The sequence below is a fragment of the Mesoplodon densirostris genome, chromosome 17 (assembly GCF_025265405.1).
Source record: "Mesoplodon densirostris isolate mMesDen1 chromosome 17, mMesDen1 primary haplotype, whole genome shotgun sequence".
In the NCBI taxonomy this organism is placed as follows: Eukaryota; Metazoa; Chordata; class Mammalia; order Artiodactyla; family Ziphiidae; genus Mesoplodon; species Mesoplodon densirostris.
This window is the reverse complement of record NC_082677.1, coordinates 28,696,243-28,710,893: the sequence shown is the minus strand read 5'-3', so window position 1 is coordinate 28,710,893 and position 14,651 is coordinate 28,696,243. Positions and strand designations below refer to the sequence as shown.

Below are 14,651 nucleotides of genomic sequence, written 5' to 3'. Positions count from 1 at the left end.
GAGATGTACGAGGAAATTGATGTTATTTTCACACTTGCTAATACAACATCTGTTCTGCAGCCCATGAATTAAGGAATAATTCGACTTTCAAGTCTTATCATTTAAGAAATGAATTTCATAAGCTTATAGCTGACATAGATAGTGATTCCTCAGATAGATCTGGACAAAGTAAATTGAAAACCTTCTGGAAAGGATTCTCCATTCTAGGTGACATTAAGAACATTTATAATTCATGAGAAGTGGTTACAGTATCAACATTAATAGGAATTAAGGAGAAGTCAATCCCAACTCTCATGGATAACCTTGAAGAATTCAAGACTTCAGTGAAGGAAGTAACTGCAGATGTGGTGGAAGAAGCAAAAGAGCTAGAATTAGAAGTGGAGACTGAAGAAGTGACTGAATTACTGTAATCTCATGATAAAACTTTAATGGATGATGAGTCACCTTTTATGGATGAGTAAGGAAAGTGGTTTCTTGAGATGGAATATACTCCTAGTGAAGCTGTGGTGAAGATTGTTGAAATCACAACAAAGGATTTAGAATATTACATGAACTTAGATGATAAAGCAGAAGCAGGTTTTGATAAGCAGCAGGTTTTGTAATTTTGAAAGAAGTTCTACTGTGGGTTAAATGCTATCAAACAACACTGCATGCTACAGAGAAATCATTCACGAAAGGAAGAGTCAATTGATGAGGCAAACTTCATTGTTGTCTTATTTTAAGAAATTGCCACGGCCACCCCAACCTTCAGCAACCACCACCCTGGTCAATCAGCAGCCATTAGCATCGAGGCAAGACCCTCCACCAGCAAAAAATTATGACTTGCTGAAGGCTTAGATGAAGGTTAACATGTTAGACCAATAAAGTTTTTTTTTTAATTAAGTTATGTATATTATTTTTTAGACAAAATGCTATTGTATACTTAATAGACTACAGTATAGTGTAAACATAAATTTTATATGCACTGGGAAACCAAAAATTTGTGTGACTCTATTGTGATATTCACTTTATTGTGGTATTTGGAATTGAACTTACAATATCTCTGAGGTATGCCTGTAGTTATAATTTTAAAAGATCAGCTAATTGGAAATATGTATGACTAGCATATTTTGATAGTCTATCAACTTTCTGTCCTTTTCATATAAACATTAAGGCTTTAAAATTTGATAATTATTTATCAGAAATAAATCATTTTTTTCAAATTAAAATACATGTTATCTCTTCCACATTATCAAATGCAATTAAGTTATTCTCAAAAACAAAATTTTCAAGGGGAGAGTGTTGATAATAACAACAAAGTGAAAATACAATTCTCTATGTTGTTATCTAAAAAGTAAACTAAAAGTTAAAATGACTCATAATAAGAGAAAATTAATTATATCTATGTATATATGTATATGCTTTCTATGTAGGTATAATTTGTATCATATATATATTATATACTAATATATATATATATATATATATATAATTTCTGGGAACGAAATATATAATATTTACTTATCAAAATTACAGATAACCCCTTATATGATAGAGAGAAATTATACCAAAGTTTCTTAAAATATCTATGTTTGTGTCAAGTACAGTTTAAGAGAAGGGAAGACTAAAGAGTTTATGTGCTATAATAATTCTAAACAAAGAAGAGGAAAAAATACTAGCATATTAAATTACATATTATAAATTCAACCTGACAATGTAGAATCCAATGATAATGACAATAATACATTCATAGATTATACATAACATTCATGGTTACATGAAACACAAACTTTCAAGAGAAAACAAATACTCAATATATTATAAGTAATTAGGATACAAGAAACTTAGAAAGTTAGAATATAAATTCAAATTAGAATAGTCCAGAGCAAAAGACAGAATACCTATTGATCATTAAAAGAAAACAGCATATTTAGTAGTACTTTTCACATTGAATAAGAATTGGAGCCAAAGAACTGCCCAAACTAAGCCACATTTATAATGAGAAAGTCAGCTTTGCACAGTGGCAGTGTCATAGCCAATGAGGTTTATCCAATGTATGATTATTGTTAATTGAAAAATTTTCCCAATAATGAGAGAGTCAGTCAGAGTCAGAAGATTCCATTAAGACTAAGAAGTGATCATGACATATTCCCTAAGTTTCCAGGCTCCATAAAAAATACCAGGCAGGAAAAAAGTCAGAGTGAGTGTGGAAGAGAGGGAGACACAAGTGCACTGTCAGTGTAGTCAAATAGTGTACAAGCTTTGGAGTAGAGTGTGGTTTACTCTCCTATTAGCCAAGTGTATGTATGTGTGTGAATATGTGTGTTTTCTAAAAAGAGAGATTGAAAGCTTGTCACCTGGATTTTAGGCAAAAGGAAAGAAACCTTTCTAAAAGGTTTAAAGAAAACCTTTACTTGAAGACTTGACTGTGTAAAGTATAAGGAATTTGTGTGATGCTGTCTTGAAAAATGACAAAGAAAAAGTTGATGACATGGTGACTTCTTTAGGATTAAAAATTGGAGCTCATGTGGCATGACATTCAGATCCTTAAGTTCAAATTAATGTCATCTGCAGTCAGTGACTACCCATATCCCCTGCTATTCTTGTTACAGTATGTGAGAAACTTCCTAGCCCCCTGGATATTATAGCTGAGAGAGAAAAGAAAACAAGATGATGTGCACAGCTTAACTCTCTTTCACCAAAACCCAGGCACTAAAACAGCTTTTATGAAATATGGAAATGAAGATACTGCTCTAGTTATTATTTTTGTTTCCAAAATGTTTGCAATTGATGCTAAGGCTTTGCCTTAGAATAAGCCAAGACTGTCCATTCAAAAAAAAAAAAAAATTGCTCGGAGGTGTGAGCATGCAAGGCTAAGGCACATGAAGAAGCTTGTAGCAGCACAGAGGCAGACATCCTTGGAGCCCATCCAGTATGGGCATGCTCTTGAAACAAGTCCAAAGGTAGAAGAGCCAAAAGGTGATGAGCAGCAGGTGGAGAGTATGACCTCTAAACCTGTGTTCCAGGAAAGAAACAACTCGGGTCTTTTATTGCATTTGCTTGAGTATTCAGTGGCGTGGTTCAAAGGGGAAAGAAAATTTTGTCTTGGGGCCCACATACAGTTCTGTTGAGTTTCTGTAGTGTGTATCTTTAGGCTTCTCAACTCCAGTAGATGACCTTTCCCAAGTTCCCCACATGGCATGCTGTAATCTGGAGAACCTGTATCTTCTGCTAGGAAGGGAGCTGGGAGACCTAGAGGAAGTGCTTCTAGGAAATGTGCTAATAGAATGCCAACAAGACTTTGTGCTGAAATCTGCAACACTGTGCAACTTGTCATCCTGCCCGCCATTTATATCACTCAACTTTGAAGCACCCTTATTGTGAAGGTAGCTGTTGGACCAAAACACCCAAGTGAAATGACTCAGTCTGTCAAAAAAATTAAGCTGTAGAACCAAGCTGATCCCCGTGTCCAGATCTTAATTCAGGAAATAGAAGAGCACATCTTTGTATGGAAGAAAAGATCATGGAGCAGGCAGAAAAGCAGAGAACCCTCAACAAAAATAAATAACTACTACTATAAGCAGATTATTTTCTTCATAATAAATTGAAAAGAATCACCCAGCGTTTGATATTGGGAAGATATTGCATGCTGAAATATCTCTATGCATTCACTTTCAATAAAGTTCATCCATATAAGTATCTTTTAAAAATGCCAAAATTCTCCTGTCCATCTCTGAGCAATAGAGAAGAGAATTGAAGAGATAAAATGATAAAAAAATGATAAGAAAGCCAACATTCCATATTGTGTTTCTAGGACAGAAGGAGTGAGTTTTTCATAGGGCAAGTGGACACCCCATAAATGAATAGAGCTTAAGCTGCTGTTATTTATCCCAAGAGGAATGTCTTCAGATAATGATCACAAAGAGCATGAGCTGTGGATCCATGGGTGGCAGGAGGTAAGAGGATTCCTATACAAGGACTAGGTCAAACTAAGTCTACATAGGTAGAATCTTCCCTGGGTCCTCCAAAGAACTCACACATACATCCTTTGAAAGAACAAGTCCTTGGACTATGCCAAATAGAGGACATGAATGGCCAGTCAGTGCCAACCAGAGTGTCAAAAACAGCAAAGTAGAATAAAGCAAGTGTCAGTTGGATAAAAAGATGTTTCCTTTCCCACCTTTTTTCAATCTCCTCAATAATTTGGAAAAATCAAGCCTCAAAAAAGGAAAAGTGGAAAAAGTGAATTAAAGCTAACCATAAACTTCCTTTTTTATTCCCACCATTTACAGTCCCAGAAAAAAACATGAATTGGGCTCTGTACTTGAAGGAGGAGAAAAATTAAAATTAATTCATCCTTAATTTGATTGATCAACTTGATTGATCTTTAAAACTTATATGTCATCAGAGAATATTGGTATCTGCTCAAGATATAACAGAGATAAACATGGAGATTTGACAGGGCCTGATTAAATTCAGTGAATTTACAAAAATATCATTTATACCCCTCTGTTTTGAGACTCCTCAATATACTAGCTGCTTTATTTATAACATTCTTCAATAACTATGTTCCTTCTAATAGAGCTGTATTACCTTCAATGCACTGCAAAGACTCTTTAAATATGTATGTGACTTAAAATTGTTTATATACTAAAAGAAAGGCTCTATTCATTTAAAGGAAGTAATACACTAGAAGCATATAAGGAACGAGATTCAATTAATACTGATGCTTCCTCCTGGTGCCCTAGATATTTCAGAGGTGGCAATGTCATACCTGATATCATTTCCCTATATTATTTTAGAAATGGATAGGAGGAGACTAAATAAGATTTAACTCTGTCTTTATGTTGAACAGAAAACACGGTAATGGAAGCAACAAGAGTCTCCATAAATTTTTCTTCCTCATTCTCTATTCAAGAAATATTTATTGGCAAAAGAAAATGTTTCATATTTTTTAGAAGTGACTCTGAAGCAATATTTATCTTATCAATAAATGTTTTTTTCTCTTCAAACAAGCACCCTCAATGTAAATACAAAAATTTATATCTCTAATCCACATAGCTGGCTTTCTTAAACTGGTCACCTAGAGGATAAGTAATAGCCCTGTACTTTAATACATCATTTACTCTGGTCAGCTATTTTTTTCAGAAAATTCATTGAATTCAAACTAATTATTCAAAGGTAAGATTTTGTTCTCTGATTTATATGAAGTGTACTATTCAGCAAAAACCATGGTTAAGCTTGACACGTGATAGATAAATAGATAGATAGATAGATAGATAGTTTTTAGTGACATATATTGAATTTGAAATCAAGACTATTTTATTCAGTTAAATTTTAAGCATCAGAGTTTCTGAATACCAGTCCTAAACTAATTTCATTCTAATGTAATGTATTATGAATAATGTCCAATTTTGCACAGTGTTTTTTTAAACTATTTATTAGAAATAACACTTGAGAAGTTATAAAAGGGGAGAGCTAGCTGCATGCGATAAAAATGTTGATCAAGTTTCAAGTGGGACAGAATATTTGAAAATCATTTTTTTGAAAATCTGTCAATACTTTGTTTTGTGTCATCAATTCAAGCAATTTGTTAGCCTAGTGTTCTTTCTCTGAGGGAAGATATATAAGAGATGGTCTGCCTTTTGTTTATAAAAGCCTACTCCCTGTGAATAACCTACAAATGTGTATTTCTAAAGCTACAAAGAGTTGAGAGTCATGTTGGTGAAAGGAAATAAGGGAAAATTCTAGAGAGAGAAAGAAAATATTTGAAGCTTATTTCTATGAAAGAGTCTAAGGGTGATGGAGAAACCTCAAATATTTTTGGGAACATGATAATAGAATGTGTATCCGAGTATGAATACACATAGGTCTTATTCATTATTCAGTTCGACAAGATATTCCTTGGGCTCTTTCCATATGAAGAGATGCATACCAATTTTATCAATCTTAATCAATGCAGTATTAAGTAAATCATTTAATTTTAGGAAGGTCAACAGTCCAATTAAATGTAAATATTAAGTAAAAATTTTAACTGAAGGTAAATAGTATTTGCTTAGGTCAACAACAGTTATTAGTGTATTTTGACAAGTAACATTCAATTATTGCAGTCCATACCTCTGTCTCAGTATTGAAAAAGGGTACCATCTAACCAATATTTTAAACTATATCACATCACCCTACTCTACACATAGTCCCATAATTGGTGATTTCAGCTATCAAGAGATTACCAATAACTAGAAAGGAACATAAGTGATCATAACAGTTCCTGAATAAAGCCTTTATTTATAGATTATTTACTCATAGCTCATTTTCGCACAATTTTCATTTGCTTGGTTAGCTTGTTTCCAGTGGCTAGGCTGATAAATACAGGCACAATAAGAACTTTTTAATTATGAAAGACTGACCATGAAAGCAAGATACCCAAATGTGTAAATACACATGATATTATTAAGTTTATAAAATAAGCATGAGTATAAAAATCTACATAAATGAAACAAAACAAATCAATTAAATCCTAATGAAAATGTTACTTTAGTTATTTTATATGCTGGTCTTTTTACTGTAAAAAGGCAATCCCCACCTCTCTATCACCTTACACACACACACACACACACACACACACACACACACTCCTAACAGCACACCCTAATGATCCGATTCCTGCCATATTTATGCATCAGAATTCCTCCTGTTTATGTTCGTTAAAGAAAAAAAAAAACAAAAACCTTGGAGAGAAGTTCTGGAAAAAATAAGAAGTATATAGTCGTTAAAATCTCTTATTCTTATTGGATATCACCCCTGTTATTATGATAGAGGGAAATGAAAATGAGGAGATATTCTGATAGTCTGAATAGAGGCAGAACTTCTTCCGGCCCAAAGAGAGGAGACCGTTTTGCACACTTCAAACAGTGTATGTTTGGATTCTCTGGGAACATCAGGACACAACAATCATAACCAGGTATACTTGGCAAGCCTGTGTAAGAGAGTGGAAAAAATGGAGGCTACTCTAAGTTGCTTGCTAAGTAAGAGAAAAAGAAGGTTGGAAATTCCAAACGATAACTGCAGACTTACTGTATCACAAATATACTATGTGGATGATCCTCAGGAATGACTATGAGACCCTTCGGGTAGTTCTGACATTCTGTTTTAACTTATTTAGGAATTAGCACTGCAATAGATATTTAAGATATGAACATTTTGGTTCCTGGTAGTGAAATAAGTTCTTCAGAAGTTTCATTTATGTACAATTATTCATACCCAGGTAAAGTTGGTAGTTCCTTACTGTCTTGAACTGTGATTGCTATTCGCAGGAGTTTTATGAATCTCAACTGAAGGTGGTTGAGGCAAAGATCCATATCTTACACTTTTAAGAGAAATTTACTCTGAAATCCTGACTCAACTCCTACTTGGTGATCCCAACTAGACCACTTTTCACTTGAAATCTAGCCTTGAGTTCTAAGCAGTTTGCTCCTTAATGATTCTCCTGGGTCCTCTGACAGCCCCTTTAGTCTTCTTGAATCAACAGTTCTTCTTAAGTAGAGAAAATAAGGCTCCAGGCCAAATTAAGACAGAAAGAACAAAGAAAAACAAACAAACAAACAAAAAACCTGACACATCTTTCTCTCTTGTGATTCCTTTACTTCATTCACTACAGGCCACATACTCAGTTTTTATAAAGTGAGAGAATCATGATGGAAAGTAGAAAATAAATTCCCTTTTCATTGAAGGTTAGGTAGCATTCAACATTCTTCCAATGATTGCTGGTCTATTTCATTAATACATATTTGTGGAGGTTTTATTATGCTGTAGTCTTTCTCAATACTCCTTGTGTATGTCCATCATACTAAGTGGTGTCCCCTACCACCTTAAAGAGACAGGGATGCTTTCAGTAAATTTGGGGCCAATTTGTATTTTGCCTTCTCTCTTTTTATTTCATTTCCATAATAAGTTTTATATTTTAGTAATATCTAAATATTATTTGCTATAAATAAGTAAAATATCTGTCCTAATACATCATATGGGAGGCAATGTACTTCACTTAAAAGGTGATATGTCTTAGAATTATTATGTATTTTTAATGTACAATTATGATATGATAAACTATTGAAAGACAATCATGGTGGTGTCTTGGTTTAACATAATGACAATAGAGTTTGAAGAAAGAAAATGGCTTTACATCACTGGTAGAATGAATACCTTTTGGTGATAGATTAAGTATGAGTTATGAACAAAAGTAAACATTTAATTCTATCTTAAGTAATTAGTTTCTTAAGGATGAAGAAATCAAGTTTGTGCTAGGATTGAATTAGATACTCAAGCACCTGGGGAAAAAAAGGCAATCGGTACATACACATTTAACGCATACAAAAATCTTAAGTGAGAAACACGTTTGCCAAATTTTGGTATAGAGGTGACATTTAAAATCACAGAGATGGATGAGCTTGCCTAAGAAGAGAGAAGGGGCAGAAATTAGTAGATGCTCAGAACTTGGGTTCAGTAACTGAACAATCAGTGATCTGGTGGATGTTGCTTGCTAATATATAGTCTTTTTAATATGATTCTAGTCTGTAGGGTTTTCAGGTCATGTCATCTTAAAGAATCAGAACTCTGAGGATTTTTTTTTTCTATTTTATGGAGTGCATTTATTTTTGAATATTGTTATTTTTCAAAAGAATGATCAGGCTTATTTTACATTATAACAATTAACATTTATTTCATCTTTGTTTAATTTTCAGTTTATCAGCTACCATGAAACAATTTGCACTATTTGATGCTTTTTATACTTTTACAGCATTCAATTATGAAAAAAAGATATTATTTTATTTGTATTTATGAAATGTTAGATTTTTAGATATTTAAACTGTACTTAATTTAATATAAAAGAGTTATTTAATATAGATTTAATGATAAAAATCATTTAAACTTTAAAAATATTTATTGCAGTATAGTTGATTTACAATGTTGTGTTAGTTTCAGGTGTACAGCAAAGAGAATCAGTTATACATATACATATATCCATTCATTATTTTTTTTAGATTATTTTCCCATATAGGCCATTACATAGTATTGAGTAGAGTTCCCTGTGCTATACAGCAGGTTCTTATTAGTTATCTATTTTATATACAGTAGTGAGTAGATGTTAGCCCCAACGTCCCAATTTATCCCTCCCCCACATCCCTTGGTAACCACAAGTCTGTTTTCTACATCCATGACTCTACTTCTGTTTTGTAAATAAGTTCACTTGTACCTTTTTTTTTTCAGATTCTACATATAAGTAATATCATATATTTATTTTTCTGTGTCTGACTTATTTCACTCAGTATGACAATCTCAAGGTCCATTCATGTTGTTGCAGATGGCATTATTTTATTCTTTTTTATGGCTGAGTAATATTCCTTGCATATATGTACCACATCTTCTTTATGCATTTATTTGTTGATGGACATTTAGGTTGCTTCCATGTCCTGGGTATTGTAAATAGTGCTACGATGAACATTGGGGTGCATGTATCTTTTTGTATTAGGCTTTTTCTGGGTATATGCCCAGGAGTGGGATTGCTGGATCATCATCAAAAAATCTATAAACAATAAATGCTGGAGAGGGTGTGGAGAAAAGGGAACCCTCATACACTCTTGGTGGGGATGAACATTGGTACAGCCACTGTAGAGAACAGTATTGATGTTCCTTAAAAAGCTAAAAATCAAACTATCAAAGCATTTAATTGTAAATATCAGCAGCAATTAGGTAACTTAATACAGTTTTATCTGGATATTGAAGATGTTTATTTAAAAAATCTACATGATATGTTTGGAAAGAAATTTCCAGGAAAATTCCACATTCTCCTTACAGTTGTGCTGAGAGATACTGGGAGGTTATCAATAGTGAGTAAGAAGGAAAATATATCCTTAACAATTGAGGGGATGGTAACAACAGAAGGCAGTCCTGAAATAAGAATATATTTATGTTATGAGGTAGGTTATTAAACAGTCTCCTTTGGAATGTCATGAATAATTATTCCAGAAATTCCCTAGCCAGGTCCATTTCACTCTTGGAAACTTGAAGCCCTTAGTTCTTACTAGGAGGTCTGGTTGACTTGCATAGAATCATCCAAAATAAATATTCATTACAACCAGGGTTAAAAAAAGAAAAGATATTTCCAAGGTAATAATAGTGCAGGGACAGGAATGGGAATTGAGTTTCAGTTCTTTGTGTGTCCTCCATTTCCTGTCATGGGAAAGGAGACTTTTTATAAATGGGGCTCCAAATTATGAGCTTCTCTATGTAGCAAATGTTGGGGGTCACTTAATTCATCACTTTTTCTACAAATCTTTTAAATTTAGCTTGTTATAGTGTCTCTACAGTTAATTTCAGAAAGGCAAAAATATAAATGAGACAAATCTAAATTACAATTTTAAAATAAAAAAATATATATATATTTTATTCCTCTGGTCTTAACTGCTTGATTTATCCCATTGGATTTCCCATTGGCCTTTATGCTTTGATTCTTGCTATTAGAGAGGGGAACAAATTCATAATTTTTTTTTTATCCAGAAGGCAAACTCTCCCAGATAGGACAAATCATATGTTTGTTGACATTTACCCTTTAGATCATTTTTGACCTTTAATATTTAAGGATTTCTCTATTTCATACACATCTGAGTGACAACTCCTAAACTTTTCTTTTATTTGGAAATGTATAATTATTGTACATACTGTCCCCATGAAGGGAATTCTGGAATACGGTAAAATGATAGTTGGTTACTTGGTTAATGTTTTATCAATATGTTCCATTTTATTTTTATAGCAAATAACTTTTTATGATTTTAGTTGGAAAAAAGCAACAATACACAAAACATTGAAAATCAGTACTGAGTTGTAAAATAGATGAATATTTTACTCACCTTTCATCCTGTGAAAATGCATAAGATTGCATGATTAATAGAAGACTTCAACAGAATTCCTCAAAACATTTCAGTCAAGGGTATCAATTCACAAAAGACAGCCACACTAACTAAAAATATGGGCTTAGCTATTTTGAATGTGGGTGCATGTGTCTTTGTGTATGTGTTTTTAAAATTTTGATAGGCAATTCAATTGTAACAAATGTACTACTAAAGAAATAAAAGATGTGTTCAACAAAAATTGGAATGGAATGCTGTGCTTAATAACTAAATCATAAATGTTATTTCTGTGAAATGTATTAACACATGCAATACAAATTTAACTCTTAAGTAACCATGCTATTTAAAGATATACAAGTCATATTATTTTTATGTTAATACAAAGTTTTAAGAAAATATGCTCTTGGTTAATGAAATTATGAAGGAATAAATCAAAAAGCAATAATCTTATGATGAAATCATTTTAACTTCATTTTTCTCACAATAATATAGTATTTTCTCCTAAAATTTTCACACAAGATAGGAATGTAATGAATGTGAAATTTGGTCATACTCTAAAGTTAATCCCCAAGAAAATTCAATTTATTAAAATCTTGTTACATGTGTTTACTGTTATATATATTTACATATATTTGTCTGTTTAGCTCTACACAAACTGGATAACTATACACACATTATTTTGTACACTTCATTTCTCACTAAATAGTTTGTGATTATTATGGTTAACACAAATAGAGTTAGGTAAGTATATAGTGATTACAAAATATACTAGAGCAAATTCTTTGGGGAAAATGTCTATCACTGCAAAAATGTCTGTTATTTAATTTGTAAAATTGTTTTATTCTATTATGGATCATATCAGAATGTTTAATAAAATAAGTCATAGTGTGAACTTAAGAGAGGAACCTATGTTTGTCAAATTTATTTTTGACTTGAGATCCTTCTTTCTTTCTTTCTTTCTTTCTTTCTTTCTTTCTTTCTTTCTTTCTTTCCTTCTATTCCCACTTATTTTTGGCTCTTGAGGCAATGTCATCTTTTCAATATGAAAAAAAGCAGCAAGTTCAGCAAAAATTAGAAATCTGAAGTGTAGAATAGGCCAAAAGCAGGATAGGGGGAAAAAGAGAATAGTAAAAGCAAGAGATGAGAAGTTGCCAAAAGATGGAGGGTGTCCTGTCCCCTATCTGGGGAATGACATTTAGATGACAGCACATACCTTTCCATATATGTATAAAAGGACTGATATATATATATGATATATATATATATTTTTTTTTTTTCTGTAAGAAATGATAGGGTTGTGGGGGGGCTTTCTGGAGGCTTAGGGACAAAGGCTAGTCTCTCTCTTGTTCCTCTTGACCCCTTTTTCCCATCAGGGTAAAGGAAGGAATCTAACATTATGAAGGAGGTAAAGTGGAAGAAGGAAGAATCCCCATCGACAGGGTGGGGGTCAGACCCCTGCAAAGGAACCCACCCAGGACAGAGCTTGTAGGAGAGTAAAAATGGAGATAGTACTGTTAACACTTCCCCAGAAACTGAGAGAGGAGTGGGGAGATATCTGGAAACTAGGACTTCAATAACCTGGATGCCCCTCTTCAAAACCCCACCTCGTCCTTGTAGGGACTTCTACCTGTTGCTTGGTTTCCTTTCCCCTGGGCTACCACACAGGCCTGGGATGGGATCATCTAACTGGGTTGTCATCCCACGGTTCTAAATGAGATTTGTTGAGACCCAGGTTCTTAATGTGTTATCTTGAAAACAAAGTGGGAGGAATGGGCATCAGAAGGAAATACAGGGTTACCCAGAATGGCAGAAACGGTTCTGCCAGAAATGGAAAGAGAGAAGAGACATTCAACAAACAACAAATATTTATTGAGTGCCTATTATGTGTCAGGCACTGTTCTAGAACCTCTACCCACCTCCCAAAAAAGGAAAAAATATTGAGTCAGAAAATGCAAATTCTGAGGGAGAGGAAAGGGATGATTGAGGAAGAAGCCTTAAGGGACTAAGAAGCCTTAGGTGATGGGGTTTGACCTTAGGCCTCCTCTTCAGCTTCCTCACCAAAAATCTCTTCTTCTGCTGTGGCATCTCGCTACTGGTGGTATTCAGAGACGAGGTTGTTCATGTTGCTCTCAGCCTCGGTGAACTCCATCTCATCCCTGCCGTTGCCTGTGTACAGTGGAGGAAGACATTCCAGCAGAACATGGCAGAGAACTGCACTCAGGTGAGCTTGAACAACTCCTGTATGGCCGTGCTCTTGCCAATGAAGGTGACCGCAATATTGAGGCCACAGAGTGGGATGTTGCAGACAGCTGTCATGACGTTGCTGGGGATCGATTCCAGGAAGTAGCTGCTGCTCTTGGTCTGCACGTTGAGCTTCTGCTCATCCACCTCCTTCATGGACATTCACCCACGGAAGATAGGAGCCAAGGTGAGTTACCATCCATGGTGGGTGTCACAGGCAGCCATTGTGTTCTTGGCATAGAAGATCTGCTGGGTGAGCTTGGGCACAGTGAGTGTCCAATACTGCTGGCTTCCACCTCTGGTTAGAGGGGAAAAATCAGGCATGAAGAAGTGAAGACATGGGGAGAACACCACGTTGACCATCAGCTTGCAGAGGTCAGCATTGAGCTGGCCAAGGAAGTGGAGGCAGGTGATGACACCACTCTTGGTGGCCAGAATGAGGTGGTTCAGGTCCCCTTAGGTTGGTGTGGTCAGCTTGAGAGTGTGGAAGAAGATGTAGTAAAAGTCTTGGTTGTGGATGCAGTAGGTCTCATCAGTGTTCTCCACCAGCTGATGGACGTTGAGGGTGGCATTATAGGGCTCAGCTACAGTGTCATACATTTTGGGTGAGGGCACCACACTGAAGACTTCATGATGCCATTGGGATACTCTTCATGGATCTTGCTGATGAACTAGGTGCCCATTCCAGAATCTGTGCCCCTACCCAGTGAGTGGGTCAGCTGGAAACCCTACAGGCAGTTGCAGCTCTTGGCCTCCTTCAGAACCACATCCATGACTGTCCCAGATTCTAGATCCACCAAGATGACATTTGGAACATATTTGTCACCTGTGGCTTCATTGTAGTTTATGGAGATGCGGTCCAACTGCAGGTCTCTATCCCCACGATAGGTGTTGGTGGGGTCTATGCCATGTTCATCACTTATCAACTCCCAGAACTTGGCACCAGTTAGGTTGTCACACTGATGGGCCAGGATGTGCACAATTACCTTCATTGTCAAAATTTATTCTAATTGTTTTGCTTGCCTCAAGGTGTGTATGGGGCAAGAAAATGATATGTAATTAGTTTTTCTCTGCTGCTGGTCACAGGCTGGAAGGATGGAATGGGCCCCAGAGGTTGGAGAAGCAAGATATGAATGTGGCATCAGGAAGGTTCTGAGAGAGGATTCTTCTTTCTAATACCACAATTTACTACCTATAAGAACTGTAATTCCATTTTCTAGAAATATATTTTATTATTGAAATTATTTTCACATTTTAAAATGTGTTATATATTTTGAAATAGTGTCTATAAAAGTTCCTATCTTTAAAACTTATTGCTATTGATGTCACCATATATATTTAATATTTGAAAGAGATAGTATAAATATTATAACTTGCTATAATATTTTATTTGCAATCATTATAGTGCTATTTAACCTTTCAATATGTTTATTTTCCATTATTTTGTCTTTCTTTGTAACAATTTTGAAATTGTCCATTGTTATATCTTGACTACATACCATTTTTTTATAGATATGTTTCTCATTA

At 34.5% G+C, this 14,651-nt stretch overlaps 3 pseudogenes; 2 read left to right on the top strand and 1 right to left on the bottom strand.

Annotated features, from left to right (window-relative positions):
- Window positions 1-479: 479 nt before the first annotated feature.
- Window positions 480-4,846, top strand: LOC132477415 (elongation factor-like GTPase 1; annotated as a pseudogene).
- On the top strand, window positions 1,989-2,071 carry LOC132477813 (U4 spliceosomal RNA; annotated as a pseudogene).
- Window positions 4,847-12,915: 8,069 nt separating the features above from the next.
- LOC132477314 (tubulin beta chain-like) lies at window positions 12,916-14,116 on the bottom strand (annotated as a pseudogene).
- Between the last annotated feature and the right edge of the window lie 535 nt (window positions 14,117-14,651).